We start from the raw sequence: 23,780 nt of genomic DNA on the forward strand, positions 1-23,780 counted from the left end.
GCAACGCCTCCATCTGTGAGTGCAGTGTGTTAGTGCTGAATGTGTGTGTGTGTGTGTGTGTGACTGCTCAGTAAACATGTATATTCAATATATAGAGCTGAGGTCTACACAGGCGGTACATTTTTGCAGAGAGTTTAACAAAGCCAAATTTTATCCTACACGGGTCTCTGAAAGAACTTTGGAAAACTGAATTGTTTTTGCTGAATTGAGATTATTCAGAGCAGTTGCACAAACAATATTTGCTGAGGGAGTATCATCGTTATGATCTGTTACTACGGCAACCAGGATGAAAATATGTTATCACACAGAGGGCGGCTAACCTCAGCACAAACCTGGCCTTGATCCCCACTTGCAGAGGAGACCCAGAGGTGCAGCAACAGGATGAGGCTGCATAAATCATCAGTTATTCACTACCTGATCGGACCTTTACAAGGCATGGAGCACAAAACGAAAAGTTCATAAAGTCGTCAAATGAGTTTATTTTTGGAAGAATCCAAGAATCAGATGCTGGCAATGACCAGAACCTCAAGATTCACTGTTGCTCTTTGTTCCATTTTGTTTCCCCAAATGACAAATGCATTTAAAAAAAAATATGACCCGTCTTGTGCGATTAAAGACATGGCACGTTCATTAGGGGCTACTCCTACCCCCTTCATATTAGCAGTGTTTCTCCTGGCAACATCAGATTCAAATGCATTTAACTGATGCAATGAAAGATGCAAACAAGGAGGCCTAAATCTTTGACTCAGTTTCTACTAATATGTTCAAGGAGAAAGAAAGAAACAACATTTTTGTTTGACTTAAAGTTTTATCTGTAAAATAATGATGGCGTAGATCTCGGTCCCATTCCCCCACTCGCGGCTTTCTACCTAAAAAATGTAGGCCCTACTTTTCTAAACACTGTGACAAGCAGAATTCCCTTATTTTACAGTCATACACACACGCTCTGACACACACACTTCTAGGTAGGGGGGGTTTGAGCCTGACCGCAGAAAAACACGAGCGAAGTTGACGTGACAGATCGAAGCTAACTGATGTTGTCACTGGCCCCTACCGCCCGGACAAAGTAGTGTGTGTGACTGTGATTGTATTTGTATTCGTGTGTGTGTGAGAGGGCAGTAAGGCCCATTAGTGCGCAGTAATGGGAGGGGATATTGGTGGTGTATAGGTGTAATTACCTCAAGCTAACATGGAGCTCAGGCCGCGTGGCGCCTCCAACACAAATATGAACTGCAGAACATAGATACCACTTTGTCCTCCTTCGCCGCTTGACCTGGGGGAGAGAGTTCAACAGGGCCTGTAGTGCTGCGAGTGTGTGTGATTGTGCGTGTGTGTGGGTAGGAGAGGAGAGGAGAGCCTTGGGAAATAAGGATCCCAAAGAAAAAGCTGGAAGAGGAGGGCAGAGAAAAAGTGTAGGTGTGTTGGACTTTGTCTGCGGTGACTGTTATCTTCTGGTTCTGTTTTGTCTGACTTTTATCCGGTTGTTTTACTCGACCGTGATAATACGCAGAGCAGCCTCAAAACGCTCCGTTCCCATCATGTATCTGTCCATCGATCCACTTCTCTGGCACTCTGCACACAGCCCCCTCCGATCTGTTCCTTCCCTTGTCCAATCCATCACTCTATCTCCACCTCCTCTCTGACACAGAGGTTGGACATATCACATTTATGTTTGCTTTATGAGAACATCTGTTTAGCTTACTGGCTTCGACCCTTGGCCTTGAAAAGCCTCCAATAAAGTTTTAAATCAGCCTCCATGTGGAGCTGCACAACTCTGTTGACTGCGGGACAGTGCAGGCGGTAAGTGACCACAGTTTAAGGACTGTTTAACTTTGCAATATGAAGCTGTTGTAAGTAAAACTATTAAAGCCTTGAATGATGTAACTTAGCCTGTGGACGACCCACTCGAGGTCCTTGGCAGCAGCGACTGTAAACAACTAATCGTATTTGAAATGTACAACTTGGGTTGATTAGTTGTTCCCCTCATGATTGTCTGATGTTGCAAATTCCCTTCAATATTAATCAATGCAACAGTTGTCTACATCAACCACACGACCACAAAGTTTCATCCAAAACTTCATTTTAACCTCGAGTTGATTTTTTATTTCAACCCGTGTGTGTAACCACATTAAACGCATATTGTGTTGTGGCCACTGTCAAATGCTTCAGGATGCACAAGCGCAACTGTGACCGAGAGGATCCAGACTCTGATTGAGGAGCTGTTGGGTTGGTTTCACATCTTGGTAAGAGATCACAAGTTGCAAATGTAGTTTGTGATGTATGACACTGATTTTAGACTTCAGAGTTTGTTCATGTCTTATGAAATACAAGTGTTTGATAAAGCAGTTTGTGTCTCCTCAGGGAGCTTTGTGAAATATGATTAATTGCCTCAAGTGATGTCACTAAAGTCAGCTTCAATTTGGGCTGATGACAAGTTAGATCATGAAACAAGCTGGGTTGTGAAATCAAAACGAAGTGAGCTTACGTTGGCTGTAGGCCCCCCGTCATGTCTTCTTAGGCTAGCGCTGTCAGTTACATTTGCTGCTACTAGCATAAAACACACAAATCTATAGTGGTTAGGATGCATTGTGGGTAATGTTGGAAAAATGTTTCTGCCAAGGACGAACGTGAAAAAGATGATGTCTGGATTTACTTTTACATCTAAAAAAACAAAACAAACTGAGTCCGACACGGCTTTGGGGATGCTAAAATATAACAGTTCAGTTCTATTTTTAGGCAACTCTTAAATGTTGTTATGCAAGGCAATATAGAGACTGTTGTTGTAAGTTCATTAGTAGATTTTAGTAGAGTAGAGTAGGAAACTGCTCTCTGATTGGTCAGAATTTCCACGTGGGAAATCTCCCTGAAGTAAACAAAGAGACAGAGCACGCTCCTCAATCATACAGATGTTAATGTTTTGTTGTCAGAGTTTTTTACTTTAATCCAACATTGTTCCACACTTTGGTTTTTCACTGAACAGTTTGAATGCCTCCATGTTCTCGTGCATTTTAACAAGCATTTGTGAAATTGTTTGGTCAACCCATATTTCTATTTCCTCGTCGCTCCCCCACGTCTGTCCTTTACTCATCTTGCTGCCTGGCTGTGTGGGTGTCTCTGCCAATGTCAGCACCTGTTCACAAAGTTTTTTGGTTTGCTTCCTGTATTTGTTTCTACTTTAAGTCTGTTTATGTTCACACCTGAATTAAACTGGACCGAGGTTTGTTTGGAAACGGGCCGAGACCCGTCTTTTATGAGATATCCGACCAGGTAAATTCATTAAGTTCAGTTTTTTTAATTGCCCTCTTTATTAATGTAAAAGTATTGCTTAAAAAATTAATCTTGATCTTCACCAAAAGCATTTCTTCTCTGGCTCTTGGCCTAATTTGGAGCAGATTTCAATGTATGGTGTTAGCATTTAATACCTCGTTGCCCACTAATTTGCACTGATTGTAACCGTGTAAAATCTCTATGTGTTTAAACCATCTTACAAAGTATCGTGACAAGGCAGGGGCCTGCACTGCAGTGTGCTACAGTGTTTTCTTATACTTCCACTGCGGGGCACCAGCATTGGACAGGAAGATTTTTAAAGTGTTTTGGAAAGACTGCAATGAACATCATCTTTTAAAAACAACACTAAAGTTAACAGCACATTTTTCATGAGCAGTAGCTGATGCCATCAGAGGTGATTGAAAGAGACCTGTTGCAAAGTTTGTAGTAACGATGCAGGACCACACTGAATGACAAGCTAGTTGCCATGGTTTGGCCCTGAGAGAGTGTTAGATTGTAGCGCAGCCAACTTGTTACAGTAAAGTTTCTTGTTCCTGGAACAGCTGAGGAAGCTTTAACAAGGAACAATGATGAGCAATGGCTGTTTGTGTACAAGAAATACATGTGTTTGCATTGACGCATGTAGTTGTGCTGACCTGTAACCAGGTATCAACTGTGTAAACCAAGGCGATGCTGAGAATGTGTGTTAAAGGTTAAAAAAACAAAACATCAACAGTGGGTGGAAGATGAAGAAGACAAGGTGGGGGTGGGGTTGGCAGCCTATCCAGAGATTTGTAGGGCCTGGTGATGTCATCTCGGTGGTTTAGGACATTTCATCCCACATGGTTTCTATATCTGTCTGGCCTGATCCATCAGACTAGACTGAATGGACCTCAATCTTCTGATACAAGCTCACCCATTGCCAAACTGAGATTTGGCATCAGGCTATTGTTGGTCAGACTAATAGTTTCCGAGACTGTGTGTGTGGGTGTTTGTGTGTGATTGTTTGCATGTACTTGTATTTCTCATACATTGTCCAGAGCAGCATGACTTGATCAGTCCATATGTAAGCCACATTCAGGCAATTACCTTTTACTAGCAAACAAAGTCAAGCCTACAGAGCTGGTCCAATATTCATCTTTAAGCTCCATAAAGTATCTTAACCAATATTGTTAATGTTGAAACATAAGTGCAGCTTTACTGTTGGCAAAAAGCAGGTCAGTATTTACTTGCACCCTTAAAGCGTATCAAGTGTTATCTATCCATTTCCCTACATTGTTTTTAAGTTAAAGGGGACCGATCACACTTTTCTCTATGTCTTGTTAATACAATATATTACAACTTTGGTTAGCCACATAAAATAAGGCCAAAGCCTAAAACGATGAGCTTAAGTTATAAAAAGAAATCCTAGTGAGCAAATAGACATTAGCTAGTGATGGAAGACTTTATTCATGTAAAGCATACGTGTTCACATTCTAACTGAGAAGTTTAAGGCATTTATAGAATCTACAGGGCAGAGTGGTACTCGTAGAACTGGACTTACCTCCAGTAACTACTCATTTTACTAGCCTTGGCACCTTTGCTTATTCCTGGCAGCAGATATTTTCCACATCACTCAACATTTTTAGGCTTGTGATTAAAAGACTTAATCGATGTTATGGCACACAAAAAGCAAGTAATGTTCTGTTGTAATATTTTTTGTTGTCAGTGTGTGTGTGTTCTTGGATTAGAGCTTAAATATGTATGCATGGATTTGAGAAGTGCACCTTGAAATTAGTTCACAAGATCATAGCAGCTCACTGCATCCCCTGTGGTCTGAATATGCACTTCTGTCTTCAGGTTGGAGGTACAGAATGCCCAGGATGCAGACTAAAAGAGGCATTACCTCCTTTGTTCCATGCAGCATCCAGGTGCTTAACAATGCTTAACAGTCTGCACTTTATTTAAGTTATCCTTCATAGGTTACCACATGATGCTTTTATGATGTCTTTTATGTCTATCTTTTATTTCATGTATATTATGTGTCTTGTGTTATGTATGTTTCATGCTCTGGGTGCAAAACTAATTCCCCTAGGGGCAATAAAGGTTTAATTAATTCAAGAAGATTAAACAGTACTCAAAATCTTGCAGAAAGCTGGCCAAGAAAGAGCTGGGGTTGGGTCTTAAAGAGACAGGACCAAAAACAGCTTGTTTCAGACAAAGGATGAACTGAGGGGCTGCATAAGGGGCCAGTTTAAGATGAATAAGGATTTATTTCCACTGTGAGTTATGAGTTATGAGTAAGTTATTCCAACAGACTCCTGGATTTAAATAAATAAAATAAAGCTAGAAATGAGCACGGTAGGTCCCCTTTAATATTTTAATTTATGTCTTCATTTTGTCATTGCTACTTTATTTTGATGCAATTCTACAGTCATGTCAGTGAAATATGACTCATGACTTTTTTTATCCCTCCTGCATACCTGTGTAAAGGACCAGTGTAGAGGGGCCAAACAAGGTGGAGATAAGACAAAAACCAGAGAGACAGAGGGACAGCCAAGGCTGTTTTCACTTACCCCCTCATGTCATGCAATCTCTATTAATCCTCCGCCTGTTTTTGTCATCACATCATATCATTGTCCAATCTGAACATACTGCTGACTTTATGCACATACTTGTACGCCTGTAACTCATCTTCATGAAGACAGGCCTCCAAGAGAGGAGGTTATTTCATGCCTTCTGAGATTCTGAAAATGATCTGTGGCGTTGATGATATAACCTCAAAAACAGAGGAAGTGAATGATGCAGACGGAGATATATGAGGTGAGTCAGATGGATGGAATAGTCAGGAACTTGTGCTACTACAACAGAGGAAAATGAAGAAGAAATGGAGGAGAAGCAGTTTGATTAAATTATTATGTTAAATATACAGAATCTGACTTAAATCACAGATGCAGACTAAATTTCCTTTAAACTTCTTTTTAGTCTTTTAGAAATTTAAGGTCCACATTTTGTTCCCACTGAAGCAGCTAAGGAGAATTAATTGAGTCCTCTAATATGGGTACAAATGCACCCTGCCATAAGGTCACACCAGGACAGATGTTGTTTTGGGTGAGTTGTTCCACCAACTTGTAAATTTCAAGGCCACATCCCAAACTTTGCAAAAACATGGGTGTGCATATGAATAGCCTATTCTCTTATTCTTGCATCCAAACCAGGGCTGGGCACTTTCAAGTCTGCAGAGGGAAAGGTTAGCAAAACCAGCTGACCCTCTGTTTCCTTGGCTACCAGTGTTTACATAACCAACATACTTATATGTTCATGTACGTTCAATCACAGGGACCGCAAACCTCCTCAGCAGGCTTTATCTGTGCTGGAACAAATCAATGTTTGTGTGTGTGTGTGTGTGTGTGCCTTTATGGGTGTTTGAATATGCAACTTTAGCAGTCATTTCCCTCAAGCTTTTGAATAATGGATTATTGTGTTAGTAAGCTGGACCATCGTTAAGGAGCACGCGATGTGGAATAAATTGGCTTGACCCCAAGAAAGCAACATTTGTAAGAAATGCGCCGTCAAAAATGCATGTAAATAATCTACGAAACATTTTGTTTCATTTTCATTTCAGAACATTTATTATCCAGCATTATTACACGGCCGTGTTAAATACTTGATTCTGATTTCTTAATCACAGCATTCCGAGGTCTCTTATTCCTCTATAATAGACCATTGCTAGGGATTCGGCTCTAATCATACTAATCATATCAATCAGTCAGTCTGTTTACAGCGTGAAAAAAAGAATAGAGACAAAAACAGTGAAGAGAAAGCAATAAAAGTTTAAAGACACAAAACCTGTTGGCTACGACAGAGAGATTAAACGGAACACAGTACGGATACGGTAGCGTTTAAAGAGGGTGAAAAGAACAGTGACGAGACAGAAAACCTCAATCAGGTGCTGATTCCTTAGTTCACCATCAGAGGAAATGTTTCCATTTAATGTGAGTAAAAACAGCTAGCTTAGCCCATTTTAAGAAGGCTACAGAGTTAACCGTTGCTATGGATGCTATGGAAAACAGATTTATAAGTTCATAAAATAATTTCCCAAAAATTTTTTTTTGACAAATTATTGATTTCTTAAGTAAATAGCTGTGTAATAAGCTAGATAATGTAGAGTGAGCAGGTTGTTATTGTGGAGGATCCCCTTCAGAGTGAGGGTCCTGCTCATCCTGTCGGTGTTTCATTCCACCATAACAGGGGATTCCCAAAGTGTGGAGCATGAGCTACCTCTACGGGGTGCGCATGACGAAAATGTCATGGTGGTGTAATGGTGTTTTAATTACACCAAGTGAGATTTTTCACTTGAAAATCCTCAAATGGATCCGCTTTTTGTCCATGCGATCTGTTTTTGAGCCTGTGCATGTTTCAGTCTAATTTTTCTTTCCTTGGTGGATCGTGTGTAACTCTATTGCAGTTTGATTCAAATTAGGCTACTGGTGTTCTAATGTCCATAACCACTATCTTATGTTTGCTAATTGTATAAATTTAATTCAATTTTTCTTTAATGCGGCTGAAAATGTGACAACATTTTCCCCATCTTCTCTCATGATGGGCCTATCTGCCTGTGCGTTTCTCCTCGCCAACACTCATCTTCTTTGCTCTTTAAAAGTGAGGACTTGTGCATAGGTTTGTTGCAGTGTAGTTTCAGTTTCAAAGTTCATTGTTGTGATCTGATGAATATTTTGAATATCTTGATTATTTGTGCAGAATTTAACTTGTAACTTGCGCCTGTAAATAGGCTGTGTTGCGTTTTTTGTTTTTTTAAGTGTCGGGGTTTGGCGGTACATCAACCCGGTCAGGATGTAGAAGGGGGTGTGTTGCATAAAAAAGTTTGGGAACCACTGCGCTTATAACAACCTGCTCACTGCACCTTATCCCTCGAGAATTGCCTTTTCGATTCTATAGATTTCAAAAAACAGGATTTAGTTGCATTTCTCCTTAATAAGCTCAGTCTAAGGGAAAAGAAAAACACAACAACTCTAATTTATTCTAATTTAATAATAATTTATGATTGTTATTATTTATTTACACTCAGTAAAACATGCTTATGAAGATTGAAGATGAAGAGAATGAACTGTACTAATATAGCACTTTCCTAGTTTTCTGAACACTCAAAACACTTTTACACTACATGTATGTGCGTATGTGTTCCCATCTTCAAATGCGGAATAGTGTGAAACCATAGGCAGAAATGTGTATCGCTTCATCCATGTGCACATCCATGTTCATGTAGCTCCATGTCCTCATGCGTGTGTAGGAGACCAAACTAAACAAGGACCCATCGGATAGATAAATAGGAGCTTTGTGGCACTGGACTGACATTATTCTTCCTATCAATACAGCACCTGGTCCATTCCAGCCATGAGCTTCTTGCTAATCACAGAAGGTTCAGTGCATGTTTTCTTTTTCCTAATGTTGCTGTGTTCAACCTCTGTTGTCATAGAGCGAGCAGGAGGTAGGTGGAGAAATGGTTCCCACATGTTTGAATATTACTCTGTTCATTAGTGTGTGTGTGTGTGTGTGTGTGTGTGTGTGTGTGTGTGTGTGTGTCAGAGAGAGCTCTGATTAATTGGTCCTATCCACTAAGCTCTGGAAACAGCAGGGTTTGGACCAGGCCACTAATTGTCATAATCCAACTTTGTTTGTTTCTACTGCTCGACCAGACCTCACCAGCTGAGAGTGTGCGCAAATGTGTGTGTGTGTGTGTGTGTGTGTGTGTGTGTGTGCACTTAATCTCTGGACAACACATGACTTGGCATCAGCATCTCTTCCCCCTCCGCTCCTTTCTCTGTCTAGACTGCAGCATAGAGAGCGAGAGGTAAACCGAGATGCAGAATGAAAGAAAGATGGACAGAGAGAGGAGAAAATATGCTTTCTGCTCAGACTCGTTGTGGCCAGATACGCTGCCAAATGGATCCCAGTGGATGCTCAGCTCACTATAGATGGTTTAAACTGGTGTGCTGCTCATGGAGGCTCTTAAAAGCCTTTCGGCATATTAAGGATTGCTGATTTTGCATGGTGCAGGGCCTGTCATGAAGGCTTCCACCCCCACAATGAAGTAGCCTGCTGTTTAATTTCATTTTGTATAGGAGGGGGCTCTTCCTTTTTACTCTACAAAATTCAGAGAACAACAGCAAAAGTGTAAAATATTGATTAAAAAATGTGTTTATCTGCGCTAACCTAAGCTGATGATGCCAGCCGACATGGCTTACAAGCTCATTGCCTGCTGTAGAAACCTTTATAGATGGGGAGTACAGAGGAGAAGAGTCTAGTTAGTGACTTAGGGCCCTGTTGTGATGGGAGCACCAGGCCCCTTTCAATGGCAGAGCTTAGTGGGTGGGAATGAGTGTAGACCTGGATGAGGGCGCTCAGGTAGGCAGGAGCCATTTTTGTTGCTGTTTCGTAACAAGCAACTGGGTTTTCAATTTGATGCAAGTGGCCACTGGGAGCCACTGAAGGGATATGAACAGTGGAGTGACGTGCTGTTTTGGGTTGATTGAAGACCAGTCGTGCTGCTGCGTTCTGAATCATCTGCGAAGGTTTGAATGTGCATGCTGGAAGGCTTGCCAGTAGGGAGTTGCAGTGGTCAATGCGTGATATTACAAGAGCCTGTACCAGCAGTTGTGTCCCGATCTTCCGGAGCTGGCAGTCATTTATGACGCCCAGGTTCCGGGCAGACTTTGAGTTCAGTTTGGCCAAGCTAGGTTGAGCTGAAGGTGACGTTCTTTCATCCATTTACAGATATTGAAAAGACATGAGGAGACCTGTGCCGAAACTGTTGTGTCATCTGGTGGGAATCACAGGAAGAGCTGGGTATCGTCTGCATAGCAATGGTATGAGAAACAATGGGAGCGAATGATTGCACCAAGTAAGGTGGTATATATTGAGAAGAGAAGGTGACCGAGCACTGACCCCTGAGGCACCCCTTTGGATAAGCTGTGCGGTTTGGACACTTGTCCCTTCCAAGATACTCTTAAAGATCTCCCTAAGAGGTAGGACATGAACCAGTGGAGGGTAGATCGTGAGATACCAAGCTCAGAGAGAGGGGGGAGGAGGATTTGATGGTTCACTGTGTCAAAGTCTACTGGCAGAGGCTGCTAACTTTACTCTTTTACCTACACTCACATACTGATGGCAATGCTTCAAAAGGAACTCAGGGTTCAGTATCTTAACCACTTCCAAACTACTAATCTTCTGGTTACCGGATGACCCTATCTATCTCCTGAGCCACAGCTTACATTAGCATATCATTAGCTGACTACAAAAAAGCCCAATGCAGGACTGAAACATCCAAAGTGCAGAAGCTGGTGTAAAATTGACTCTCGGGGCTCTAGTTTAGCTCAGTTGGTAGAGCCGGAGCCCCATATACAGTCCTCAACGCACATTTGGTGCATCCCCCACTCTCTACTCCCCACATTTCCTGTCCCTCTTTAGCTATTCTATAAATAACGGCAATAAAAGCCAAAAAGAAAATCTTAAAATAAATAAAATTGTCTCTTGATGCTTTATATAATTTGTGGTAATGATAGAAACTATGTCCTGCTCTGTCATGGATTTGGCTTTACTTTCACCTGAGGGGATCTTTGCCATTTGTAGAAAATACTGTATCACCATGTACCTATCAAAAATATTACAAACAATGAACATGGCTGCTTGTCAAAACCAATGGTCACGAGAAACTGTTTGCAAAGGATACACTTGGTTGTTTGTAAGATGGATATCTGCTATTTAGCAACCAGTGTTATAATGTGTTCAACATTGTTTCTTGTCATGAGTCAAACTGGATCCCATCCAATTCTCAATGGCTTCTTCCTTGGCCCATGTTACACCCTTCCTTCAAGTTCTATAAAAATCAGGCCTGTTGTTTTTCCGTAATCCTTTTTACGAGGATAAAATTTGACAAACAAATGGCACCAATAACTTTGCAGAGCTTACTAGAGTTTACTTACTTAAAATGTGTGTGTCTTCTACATAGATCAACAACTCTCAATTAGCCTTCTAGACTCTTTATCTCAGCATCAGTAGCCAGAGCATATGTTTGCACTGAATCAGCATGTTTCATGTATGTAGCCATCCAGTGACCCTTCTATGGGTTTACAATTGTTATATAAGTCAGTTGTAAACCAAAAGGTCCAAAGGTTCTCATCCAGCTCCCTGAGTAAATGCTTGTTAGCTTAATAGCTAGCCACATACGATCTGCTAATGACAGTTCATTTCCTCCAGCAAAATTGATGGTCATCAGTTAAAAAGTAAAGGCCTGCTTTTGTCTACTGCTGTCTGGAGTCAAAGCCCCATTGTTTGAAAATGTACCACAAATTTTGTCAAAACGCCGTTGTTGTAAACTGAATATATGCCACGCACGATTGGTAAGATTGGCGGGCAAAGCATTTAGGGCTTAACAAACAGTTGATTGAAAGGAAAAGGAGAGTAATGAGAGTAATTCTGGGGGCATAAACAATCCCATTGGATGAGTTAGATCTCACTGGTTGAAGCCAAAGGGCGCAACTAAAAGATTATTACTCCCTATGAAGCAAGATGTTCTCCAAAAAAATGTATCCGTGGCTAAGACCTAAACTGCAAACAGATACAAAATGAGCAGCATTGATGTAACAGAGATTAGTCAAACATATACAGTAAGTGGAGACAGATTATTCTTCTGTGGATTTTTTATTAGTCACAGGATCTTCCTTTTTCATGTGCTGACTGGTTTGTATCATGTCAGCCAGGCAGGGGGTCTTAGGGAGTTCCCAGCAGCCCTGCGAACAGAGCACTGAGCCAAGGTTTGTACATGATAAATGCTGCCTCTCTGATAAATAGGACCTCCTCGTAGAAAGGAGACAGAATCACAACAAGAGCTGTCCTCTCTGTCTTGTGGTTATTGATCTTCTTTTGTGTTTTTGTGTAATCTGGGCTGATCTTGCCGTCACCTCTCTTCTCCATACCCACGTTCAAGTCATACAAACGTCTGTCCCGGAGACGCTTTAATATTTGCTTCTTTTGGTGCTGTGAAAAATAAACACAGCTCTAGAAATCCCCAAATTCACCAAGGGTGGAGCAGCACTGTACATGCAGAGGGAGGGCGCAAGGGCGGGACAGGGGTTAAAGGGGAAGGAAAGCTAGATGTGCGATCCAGAGGGACACTTTTCATGCTATCTGTCACGTACAGTTATCACTGTTTGTGTGGCAAAAATCACTGAAGTGCATTTCCACTGAGTTTCTGCTGCAAGATGTTGTCATCTGTTGTAACTGAGGAGTAATTATGTGATCTAATGATATTGCAAGAAAGGAAAACTTATTGCATTACTGTTCGGTACAGTGGGAAAGAAACGTACAGAAGCTTGTGTTTGCCCGATTTTTAAATCAAAGAATTTATTGATTTTATTTATTAATTTGAAAGGCCTGGAGGAGTTACAGACTGAAGTGGAAAGAATATATCATAACATTGAGTTTCAATAATAGCACAATTGTAGGTACTGCTAATCTGTATCTGGAATCAGATTTGCATCGGAATATACTTTGTAATTTAAGTTATAAACAGTGCTCATCAGCTGATGGATAGAGAGAATACTCAGGACAATTAAGATATTAAAGTTAAAATATTGATAATATTTTAATGTGTCTCCTCAATTTGTTGAAAATACATGCATTTAACAGTAATGGCAGTTTATAGTTAAAAGCTAGACCTACAAAATGAGGCAATATATCTAAAATATCACTAAGAGAACCTGCTGATGTTTAGCAGGTATGACGTTTACTATTTTCACCTTCTTAACTTAGTGTGTTAGCATGCTAGCATATGCTAATTAACATAAGTGTATAGTACAGCTAGGGCTGATATAAGTAAGCTCCCGCACACTGTCCAACATGCAGAAATTATATTTACTTTCTTGCAATGTTTTGGTGCCAAAATTTTGCAAGCAAATAAATGTATTTTCTGCAAGTAGGACAGTTTACTTGCAATTGTCACAGATTGTTTTCCTCTCCTGCGCACCTGTCCTATGAAACAGATGTGCAAAGTTTATCCCAATTACTTTTGCAGGTATTTGGTCTTAAAGCACAGTATTGGACAAATTTAAATTTTGACATGATTATGCTACATTAAAGGCTAACAGATCACCAAAGTTATCACAGAATTTGTGTACTGTATTTTAATTTGTGTGTGTTCAAATTAAAAAATCCATTCAAAAGTTGTAGAAACAACCTCACGGATTCACAGATTCAGACCAAAGTCAGGATTCATCCCCTGGTGACAATGAAAAATGTATTTTCTTGTAGCCACACCTCTAAAAAAAATGCACCAAAAATTACAATGGTGTAAATCTCTGTATTATATTCACTATGGATCAAGAATCCAGGAAAGAAACTGGTTTCTTTCTATTTTATATCTGTTTTAAGCAAATATGTGGTTTATAAATGACCATATGGTGTCAATATACATACCAAAAACGTTTTTTGTTTGTCCTTGGCGAACAAGTTCCAATGGTCAGCATAATTTCCTCTAGTTTATTGAGCTCTCCCCTGGTCAGCCCCCCGTTCTCCCTCTGTTTGACCCCTGACTTTGACCCCTCAGAGTAAACACAGGCCTGCCTCCCGTCCCTCTGCCACCTCGTAAACATTGACAACAGCCCATAACTAGCAACTAATCGCTGGCCTGCGCTGGTGCGGACGGGAGCCCAGGAAGCTCTAATTAAAACTTTCCCATGAACAGCCGACCGGATGAGGCACCTGTTAATGATGACGTGATGTCACTCTGTTACCACGGCTACAGGCCCAATTAGTAAACAGAAGTGTTTGCCAAGCCTGTTTTTTTTTATAGCGGGCCACCAACAAGACTCTAGTTTTGCTGCTCCTGTATTTTCTTTAGCAGATGTTGTTGATGATTAGCAGAAACATGGAGGAACTTCAACATCTCTGGCTGCTTTCAGTGTCGAACACTGCTTTCAGTCAAACTGACATAAAACTTTGGAAAGTCGACAAAGAAGGAGGAAAATAATCAGTTCTATCACCTTTGCCGAGGAACCCCCTCTGACCTTGATAGAGTCTGGTTTACAGTCTGGAAGTATCCCCATTTAATATGGGCACCCGTGGGTGTCATTTGATACGCAGGCTAACTTAACTCTAAAAAAAACCCTCCTTTTACTGCCCTGGGGGTTAACCTAAGAAAACACTGCACTGAAACTACAAAAAGCAACTGAATGGCCAGCCTCCACTCACACACATTGTTCTAATGCAGGCCATGAAGGTTCACTAACAGTTCACCGCCTGCTATCCCCAGATCGGGTGTTAATAAAGCGTTATAATGTATAAGGTCCAGCTTGAGGGACCCCTAGTGAGCCTCTTAAACTACCCAAAACCCCATAGACCACCCTTCCCCCATGCCCCTGTCCTATGCCTTTAGGTGAGGCCAATAAAACAGACCTTCATTTTGCACAATAATCAGCAGTTTTAATCATGCATATTAGTCCTCCAATAACTTTAAATGTCATCTAATCCCCTTAACAGAGGCTTTGAGCGAAAGCGGCCCTCGTGTTTAATTTTACCCCAGTGGTTTTAGCCGGGCGCCTGGTCTAATTCAAACTTTACGTGGCCCCAACACGTCTGAGAACAATGTGGGGGCCTTTAGGGAGCAACTTTAGTGACAAATGAGGCCAAATGGGCTTGTTGGTCTGTGACTGTCGCTGGAGTTAAAGTGGCTAATCTCTCAAAGATTTAATGTGTTTCAGTGTTTGTGTGTGGCTTTGGACTTTTGGCTTTTATATCAGCAATTGAATCTGAACCCACAAGGTGAATTTAAGTTCTCCTTTTTTTTCTCACTTGACCCTTAAAGGAACCGAGTTTCAATTAGATAAGAATAAAAGGTTTTGGTGTGTGAGCTTGTGTGTTTATGGGAGCACAGTGGTGGCCATTATAGAAGGGACAGGGAATGCACTTATCCTGCACGTAATTTAATGTATAGAGGATCCAAATAAGAAGACACATTTTGCCTGCTATACATTAGAGTGATGGAACACAAGCAGAAAAAAAAGTACATTTAGCATACATACTACAAAAACTGTGACTTCTATTAGGGCTGCATCTTAGAAAGTAAAAAATATAAAGGTGTTAATTTACTGCTGGTCACCAAATGCATCCAATACATGCATATTTTAATGTTATAAGTTTTATTATTTTGGGTCCCTTTACCTGCAGTACTCATGCTTTTTTTATTTTAAATGTTTTTGGTCGGCGTTCAGTGTCAAGCAAATAACTGCAGCAGATTGAGAGCTTCTGTTTGACTTCACTCCCTCTCATGTCCCACAACAGAGTACTGATGCAGATCCAGGAGTTCAGGAAACACTTTCTGCTTTGGTACAAATCCAAAGCCATCCAATCCCAAGTATAAGCATAATTTCTAATAAGCAAAAAAGATCATTACACCTTTAGATATTCAGCCTTTAAATTGTTGGGCACACGGTTAGTCACCAGGTGGCTGGAACATTACTGGACGTCCTAGTTTAAGATTAGTTAACTTCATTTAAGAAACGGAATGCATGTAGGCTGTTATTTAATATCAGCTATACTGTTGCATTTAATTCTGTCTACCATATAACACAATACAAATCTTTGAAAAGGGACTCAATGGATTGTGAGTTTAAGAACAAAAAAAGAAAGGGACAAAAATAACTGCCACCTTACGAAAGGAAAATAACCATGTGCACATGATCATGTCATAAGAGGATTACGCCGGGAACACGGCGGAAGCGGAAGCGCCGCGAATAGCTGCAAAGCGGAGCCCGTTTGCTTTCGGTGCCCATGCTAACCGATTGTGTCGTTCACACCACAGGCGCCCTGCAGCGATCATTTCGGCGTCTGGTCTATTTTTTGCGCGAGCCGCAAGCGATCACGTCAATCCTGGCAGGAAGTCACACATGAAACAACGAGAGAATCCGGTCAATTTTCAAAATTAAAACTATTTTCTAAATAAAACACCTCGATTGACAAATGCGATGTTATATTTGTGTGCTTTTATATATTTGTCAGTATCTAAACAGAGCGCGAGAGAGATGAAGATGCACGCACGCACGCGCGCACACACACACACGCACACACGCGCACACACACACACACACACACACACACACACACACACACACAGGAAAGAGAGAGACACAAAGTGGACTGGCTATAGGTGGTGGGGGCGGCGTGTCAAAACACACACGCAAACAGAGAGAGAGAGCAAGAGAGAGAGAACATGATCAAAAAACAGCTCCAAATGTGAGTAAACGACAACTGAGGAGCAGAGGCGCTTGTCGACCGGCGCGGAGAAATGCGCGTCTGGTGTGAACAGAAGTGCTTCGGCTCGCACGCGATTTTCGTTGCACGGCGCTTCGCAGCGCTTCCTCGTCCGGTGTGTCTCGGCGTTAAGGTCAGGGAGTCCATAAAAACGAGACAGAGCAAGGTTAAGTGGGGACATGGGAAACACAATACAGTTCAATACAATACAGTACAGTTCAGTTCAACACAGTCCAATATAAAGAAATTCAGTACAATTAGTTTACAGGTTGGCGTCTCTCCTTTTTAATAGAATCAATAAAAGGTCCCCAGATCTTAAGAAACTAGGGATGGGTGTTGGACAGTGTGTACCGAATTTCTTCATGGCAGGGAGTGAAGGTAGATTTCCGCTCACTCTGGATAACTCTCTTCGCTACCATACCTCAGGGCTTGTTGAAAAGCAGAGGAAAGGGTCAAAAATTGTTGAAGCAAACCAATTTAACAGAGAGGCTGTCAGAAATAGCTGTCTGTTATATGTGTCTCTGTAGAACAAAAAAATGACTAACATCATTTTAAGATGATTTTATCGAAAGTCTCTGAGGTAAATTGAGAGTGTAAAAATAATGTAAAAGAGGTGTAGTTTGTACCAATACACCCACAGACAGTTGTCAACTTCAGTGTTCTTTTATTCAGTTTACATATAAGTGTTTGCAGCAAAATTGTTAACAATAACATAAAAAACACCTTTAAAAACACATAAGAACCTGCTGTTTGCTCTTCATTCCACCCCACAGAACAGCATCAGAACATAGTAAACTCTAGATCTGACTTTTAGAACGTGGCTCCTAACTTTGACCAACCATTGAGCATCCCTGCAGTGTACACAATAATACAATTCATTGCACTCACTTTCATATACATCCCATGCTAAATTACTCCACTTCCTTCAAGATCATCTTCCCATCTCTCCTCCTCTCTTCTCCCGAGGAAATAATTTAAAATCCCTGCTGCTCTCCCTGATATTCCCCTGCTGACCCACTGCGCTGAGGCCAAGCGTGGAAGCTTTTGTTTTATGTGCTTGTAAGGTCTTGGCATCAGGAGGAAGCTCTGGGCCTGCCAGGGAAATATATCTTAAAGCACCTCTGCGCCGCACACACTGAACAGTGGTAGCTATTGTAACAGCAACAGTCCGAGCATAAATCATGCATCCATCCTGGATTATTGCTACATACAGGAGAAGCAACATTAGTACAATGTGCATAAAAAGCCATTGTGTTCTCAAGCAGTTTTCTGCTTGTAGCTTCCTGAAATCTGACTTTGATTACAGCAACCTTTGAAAAGTGACCTTCATTTTTAGTTAACTTAATCAGACAAGAACATCAATATTGGACCATTTTGCTAAACTAAGGTTCAATCACAGTGTTTTTAAGAACAATTCTTTTTGCTTTCAGTTAGGCAGAAGATCAAGGTTATAGTCGGATTATAGTGGAACTTGAACTCTGAATTTCTACATGAATTGGACTGCCTACAATCCCATCTACGACCATGACCTCTAGACTTTCCTTTTAAGCATTGCAAAACTCAGAGAACACAGCCTCCTCCATTGGCGCTGAATGTTTGGAATTAATCATCCAGATAAAAGACTGTGTAAGAAACTCTGTTTGTCTTGTTTTGTTTTAATATATATGTATATATGTATATTTATATATATATATATATATATATATCTGTGTGTATATATATATATATTTTTTTTTTTGTACTTTTATTGAATTGGAGAGTGAAGAGTGACAGGAAATATGTGGAAGAGAGAGGTGGGATGACATCCAGCAAAAGGCCGCAAGTCAGACCCAAACATGCTGCTGATGCTTGGAGGAGTTTGCCTTTGTACATGGGGCGCCTGCTCTACTGACTAAACCAGCACCCCCTTTTTCCACTGTTTGTGTGATGCAAAAATCCATAGGTGGACATAAAAAAAATGTTGGTACAGAATTTGTGTGTTATGGGCCCATTTATAAACACAACTAAAAATCTACTGCCGTATTAGCAGACCTTTTCTGGCTTTTCTCAGGCAATTTAAGCTAACTTAGCCTGTTGGCTTGTTTAAATCCTGACAATGACAACATGCTTTCAGTGATGTTAATGTTTTTTATTATTACTGTGTTATGCATAAAACAATATGCCCAGCCCAAACAGGCTTTCAAGACACCACTGGTAACAAAAGACCACAAACCAGAAGTAGACACGTAACAGAAATAATGTTAAAGAAATAAACCATCCTGTCGCTTTAGATACAAAGGTGGCCAACTTACAAACATTAAAATTGAACATTCCATCCTGTCATCGTCTGTTCTGCAAGACAATTCAGGATTTTCAATATACAATTCATTCAACAAGGATGCTCTTAACTCATCATAAAAAGGACAATACAAAAGAAAATGTGATTAATTTTCCACTTCTCTTAACTCACAAAGCTCACACAACCTGTGCTCCTCCTGGATGTTTTTGAATCTATCAACTTCAAGAGCCAGAGGAAGGATTCCTGTTCTCAACTGTGCCACGAAAGACCTCTGACCCCTGGTTAAGTTTGCTGTAACATTCAGTACAATAACTGTGCTGAACCTGGATATATGTATATAGATATCATGTAAATATTTTTTGTCGCATTGTGTTCACACTACGTGATAAATTATTCCCAATACATACTGTAAGCCAGCTTCCTTACAAACAGCACGTTCAGTGTTTACCATGTTCACTACCCTAGTTTAGCTTGTTGGCTAGCTAATATTTCTTCATTGGCACAACACACAGTACAGCTAAGGCTGAGGGGACCATCAGTTTTGGTAATCATCGAGCAAAGTTTTGGACAGATTGAAACTTTGCAAGTTGATGGCACTAGATGAAAAGTCAAGGGACCACCAAAGTCATTATAAAGCAAGCTCTGGTCACCATTGATATCTGTAACAAATTTTATGGCAAAAGAATATTTTTTTTTACTTTTTTGGGCAATGTGATGATTGTTTGGAACAAAAAGAATATACTGATTAAAATCCCCACAGTGGATTGTGTTGGGGGAATGGATGAGGAAGTTTTTCTCAATGTTATAAGTCCCATATTTTTATGTAATTTTATACAATTTATATCTGGCAGGTTTCATGGAAGTAAGCTTCTGTAGGAAATAAAGGTTTTTCCAATGATTTGTCTCCGTAAGTATGAATGCAGGGCCACACACATACATCAGTGCTGTCATGGCTTCTCAGTTACTAAGCACATTCACTGTGTGTCCAGGCACTCAGATCTGCAGGATGAGCTCATACTCAACCAGACCAGAGCCCTTAAACATGTTCTTATAAAACCATTACTATTCTGTGGAGGCTTCTGAGCCACACTGACAGTAAACCATATGCACTGCTTAGAGTTAAGATAATCCATATATCAGACAGGTCCTTTTTTAATTCAGCTTTGCTTTTTGATAGATTGTAACGGAAGTTGTAGCAAGAGCAATAGGGGAAATGCTTAAGCCATAGATTATGATTTCTAGACCTCTGAAGGTGTGCCGAGGTATCTGGCACCAAGATGTTAGCAGCAGATCCTTTAAGGCCTGTAAGTTGTGAGGTGGGGCCTCCATGGATCGGACTTGTTTGTCCAGCACATCCCACAGATGCTCGATTGGATTGAGATCTGGGGAATTTGGAGGCCAAGTCAACACCTTGAACTCGTCATGTTCCTCAAACCATTCCTGAAGCATGTTTGCAGTGTGGCAGGGCGCATTATCCTGCTGAAAGAGGCCACTGCCATACTGGAATACTGTTTCCATGAAGGGGTGTACTTGGTCTGCAACAAGGTTTAGGTAGGTGGAACGTGTCAAAGTAACATCCACATGAATGGCAGGACCCATTAATATATTAAAGGTATAATAAGTAGGATTTTTCCGTGCATCTTGTCAACAACAAATTCAAACTGGGCCCCTCCTCCTGTGCTCTTCGTCATCAGAAGCTCACTCTCACTCTCTCGTGCGAGAACACGCCCATCCCGCTGAGCTAACACTGACAGCATCGCGGTTACCTATGCATTAGCATACTAACCGCCGGTTACCGTTGCACTAGCATGCTTACCGCTGATTAGCTTGTCCACCTGGTTTGAGGCACCTACCTGTCTTACAGAAAGAAGGCCAACTCTGCATCGCTCTTTCGCCATGTTCGCTGGTCTGAATGGGGCCCAGTTGCTAATTTGAATCACTCCCACTCACCTATACGCTGTGATTGGCTCAGGGAACCACAACAGCGCCCCTCCTGAAAACATCCCGTGCAAAGCAAATCAACAGAATAGATGCAGAGGGAAGGGTCTCACAAGGGTCTGCACACACACTCACCAACACACATGTATAGAGGCCCATAAGTGATGAGTTCTAGTATATTATATTTGTAAAAGTCTATATTTTATTTTTCTAGGAAAATCCTACTTATTATACCTTTAAGGGTTATTTGATTAAAAAATGCATTAAGTTAAGATTAAAAACCTATTTACAAGGCAGTAAAAAAATAAAGATCAATTCAGCTTCAATTATAATTTTAACCTCATTAGAGAAAATATTACAGATACATTTCCCTACTTGACAGCACACAATACACTATGCACCACCATGGTTCTACGGTAGCCCAGAACAGGCAAACCAAAAATAGCAGTAGAGAGGACCTTAAGCATTTTTTTTTTACAAGTTTACTCGGAACCCTAGTTTTTCCTGGACACATAGACGGGATTCGTTGGCGGGAGCGGTTGTATCAATTGGTTGCAGTCTGTAACCTCAGTGCCAGATGCCATTAAATCCAGCGCATCGCTCTTTTAAGGCAAAACACTCTGTTCTGTTGCAGTCCGCCTTGCAGATTGTGTTACTTTGCAGATTTGATCATTTTCGTAAAATTACTAAAACATAAGCTTGTATGTTTGAATATATTTTTCTTGATTTCCATCAGGTTGAGTACCACCGCTTTGCACAATAACACAGACTCTGTGTTCCTGCCCGCTCAGCCATCAGGCCTCCGTGGTGTTTTATAAGAGTGTTGAATCCCAGCCAAGACTTTTCTTCTGGGACTTCTGCTGCTCTGAGGGTCCCGTCATGTTTCCTCTCCAACACTGGCTCTTCATTAACCAGGGAAAATTCGGTAGGAGACACACACACACACACACGTACACACACCTCCCTAAAGGATGCACACATATTCAGGCATTAGTTTTTGTCTTTTTAGAAACAAACATGTAAAAATCCAAACTCATATTCAGCTTTAGGGAAATGTAAATTCTCTGTCCGCATGTGGATTTGAGTGTGTGTGGATTTAATGAGAGCCACTCATCCATGGTGCTTCAGGGGTTGAGTGGCGGGTTTCTGTTTTTTCACTTTGAACTCTAATTTACACCACCGTGAAGACTCATGGGGGATTTACAGATTCAGTGTGTTTCAGTCTCTCGAGATCTTGAATTCCAGAGTCAGAGGGCACGTAAACACTGAGATGAGCTCTTTCTGAAACTTTCCTCTTTCGCAGCATCTTTGCTGCACTTTTAATTTTTATTCCACTTCACACGTTGAGCTGAATTATTATCATTTAGGCTTCAAGTGCTTTCAGAGGAAAGTCAAACTGACTAACCTCCCAGCTGTCTGTCAACCTTTCAACCAAACAACCTACTTGTGAAAATGTCCTGTCATTTACTACTACACTCGAGCAGGAACATGTATATTTGAGACACAAAAGAGTCAAAAGGACTGAAGCTTTCTTCTTAATAAACAGTAAAGAAGGGAAAATAGAGCTGTCCGGTTCTTTTACCATAGAGACAATGGATGCTGACTGGCAGTTAGAGCATTTCCTATTACTGAAAACACAACAATCATTCCTTTACAAAGCAATGCATGACAGGATATACAACTCTGAGCTGTTTGCCACTAACAGCTAGCTTACACATCGGGCAGGGAATGTTAGCTTTTGTTTTTTGGGTCAAGTTTGAATTGACAACTATAGTGTGGCCAATTGAGTTCCCAATTGCAACAGTTGGCCATGTTAAATATGCCTCAGCTGGTCTGTGCTTCTGACTTCTTCCTCATGCACATTATTGATATTGCAGTATAAAGCCGTGGTTCTCAACTGGTGGGTCGGGACCCAAAAGTGGGTCGGGGAGCTGTTTTCCTCGGGTTGTGGATGTGTGCTTAAAAAAAAAGATTTGGCATAAAGTCTATGTTGCGCTTTTATTTTGAAGGACATGGGCTTCCTATGACGTGCGTGCAGTAGTATTCACACTCCATGTATCCACTAATTGGGTAATCCCAGCTACAGTTACATTTACGTTGTTGAAACTTGATGAGCCCGACAGTAGCTGCATTTGTGTTGCACTTTTTTAGTTCATTTCTGTAGAGGGAGTATGTTCCTCTTATGCACTGCCACCTGCTGGTCCATTTGGTTGACAATTATACTATTACGACTATACTACTTGTGTTTTGTGTTGTTGACATGTTGACATGTTTTGTCCCGTCTCAGGTCTAAACTGCACCATTTTTCATTAAAGAAATTTGAGTGGATGAAAAATGTCAGAAATTTGGGTCATTAAGGAGGTGGTGGGCCCTGAGGCTACACTATGTAAAAAAAAAATATGGAATCTACTCAATAAAATTGGGGTAACAATTTGCACTTTATATGATTGAGTAAATTTTATCCTATATTTTGAGTGAAGAGTACCTAAATTTAACAACTATGATACACTAAAATAAATTAGGTAAAATGTACTCAACATTTCTCAATAGATTACACAACTAATTACTGAATAAAAATGAGTAATAATAACTTTTGTTAGTTTTTTTTTTTTAAGTTTTCACACTCACAGGCAATTTAGAGTCACCAATGAACCTAAGGAACTTGTCTTTGGACTGTGGGAGGAAGCTGGAGTACCTGGAGAGAACCCACACATGCACAGGGAGAACATGCAAACTCGAGCCCATTTTGTCTTTACTGGGACTCAACTAGGTACCTTCTAGTTGTGAGGCGACAGCATTAACCACTGCACCACCGTGCAGCCTATTGGGAATTCAAGATGCGAACAAAAAAATAAATTCTAATCAACAGCACTAGCCTGCTCGTGTTAATTTACGTCCTAATATTCAGGAAAGTCAGCCAGTGCAACCGCCAAGAGAGGCTACAAATTTAAAGTTCTTGTCACATACGGACACGCCAACTCCAAATTGTCTG

The sequence above is a fragment of the Semicossyphus pulcher genome, unplaced genomic scaffold (genome assembly GCF_022749685.1).
Source record: "Semicossyphus pulcher isolate SPU_LCO1_2020_fin unplaced genomic scaffold, fSemPul1.0.p SCAF_16, whole genome shotgun sequence".
In the NCBI taxonomy this organism is placed as follows: Eukaryota; Metazoa; Chordata; class Actinopteri; order Labriformes; family Labridae; genus Semicossyphus; species Semicossyphus pulcher.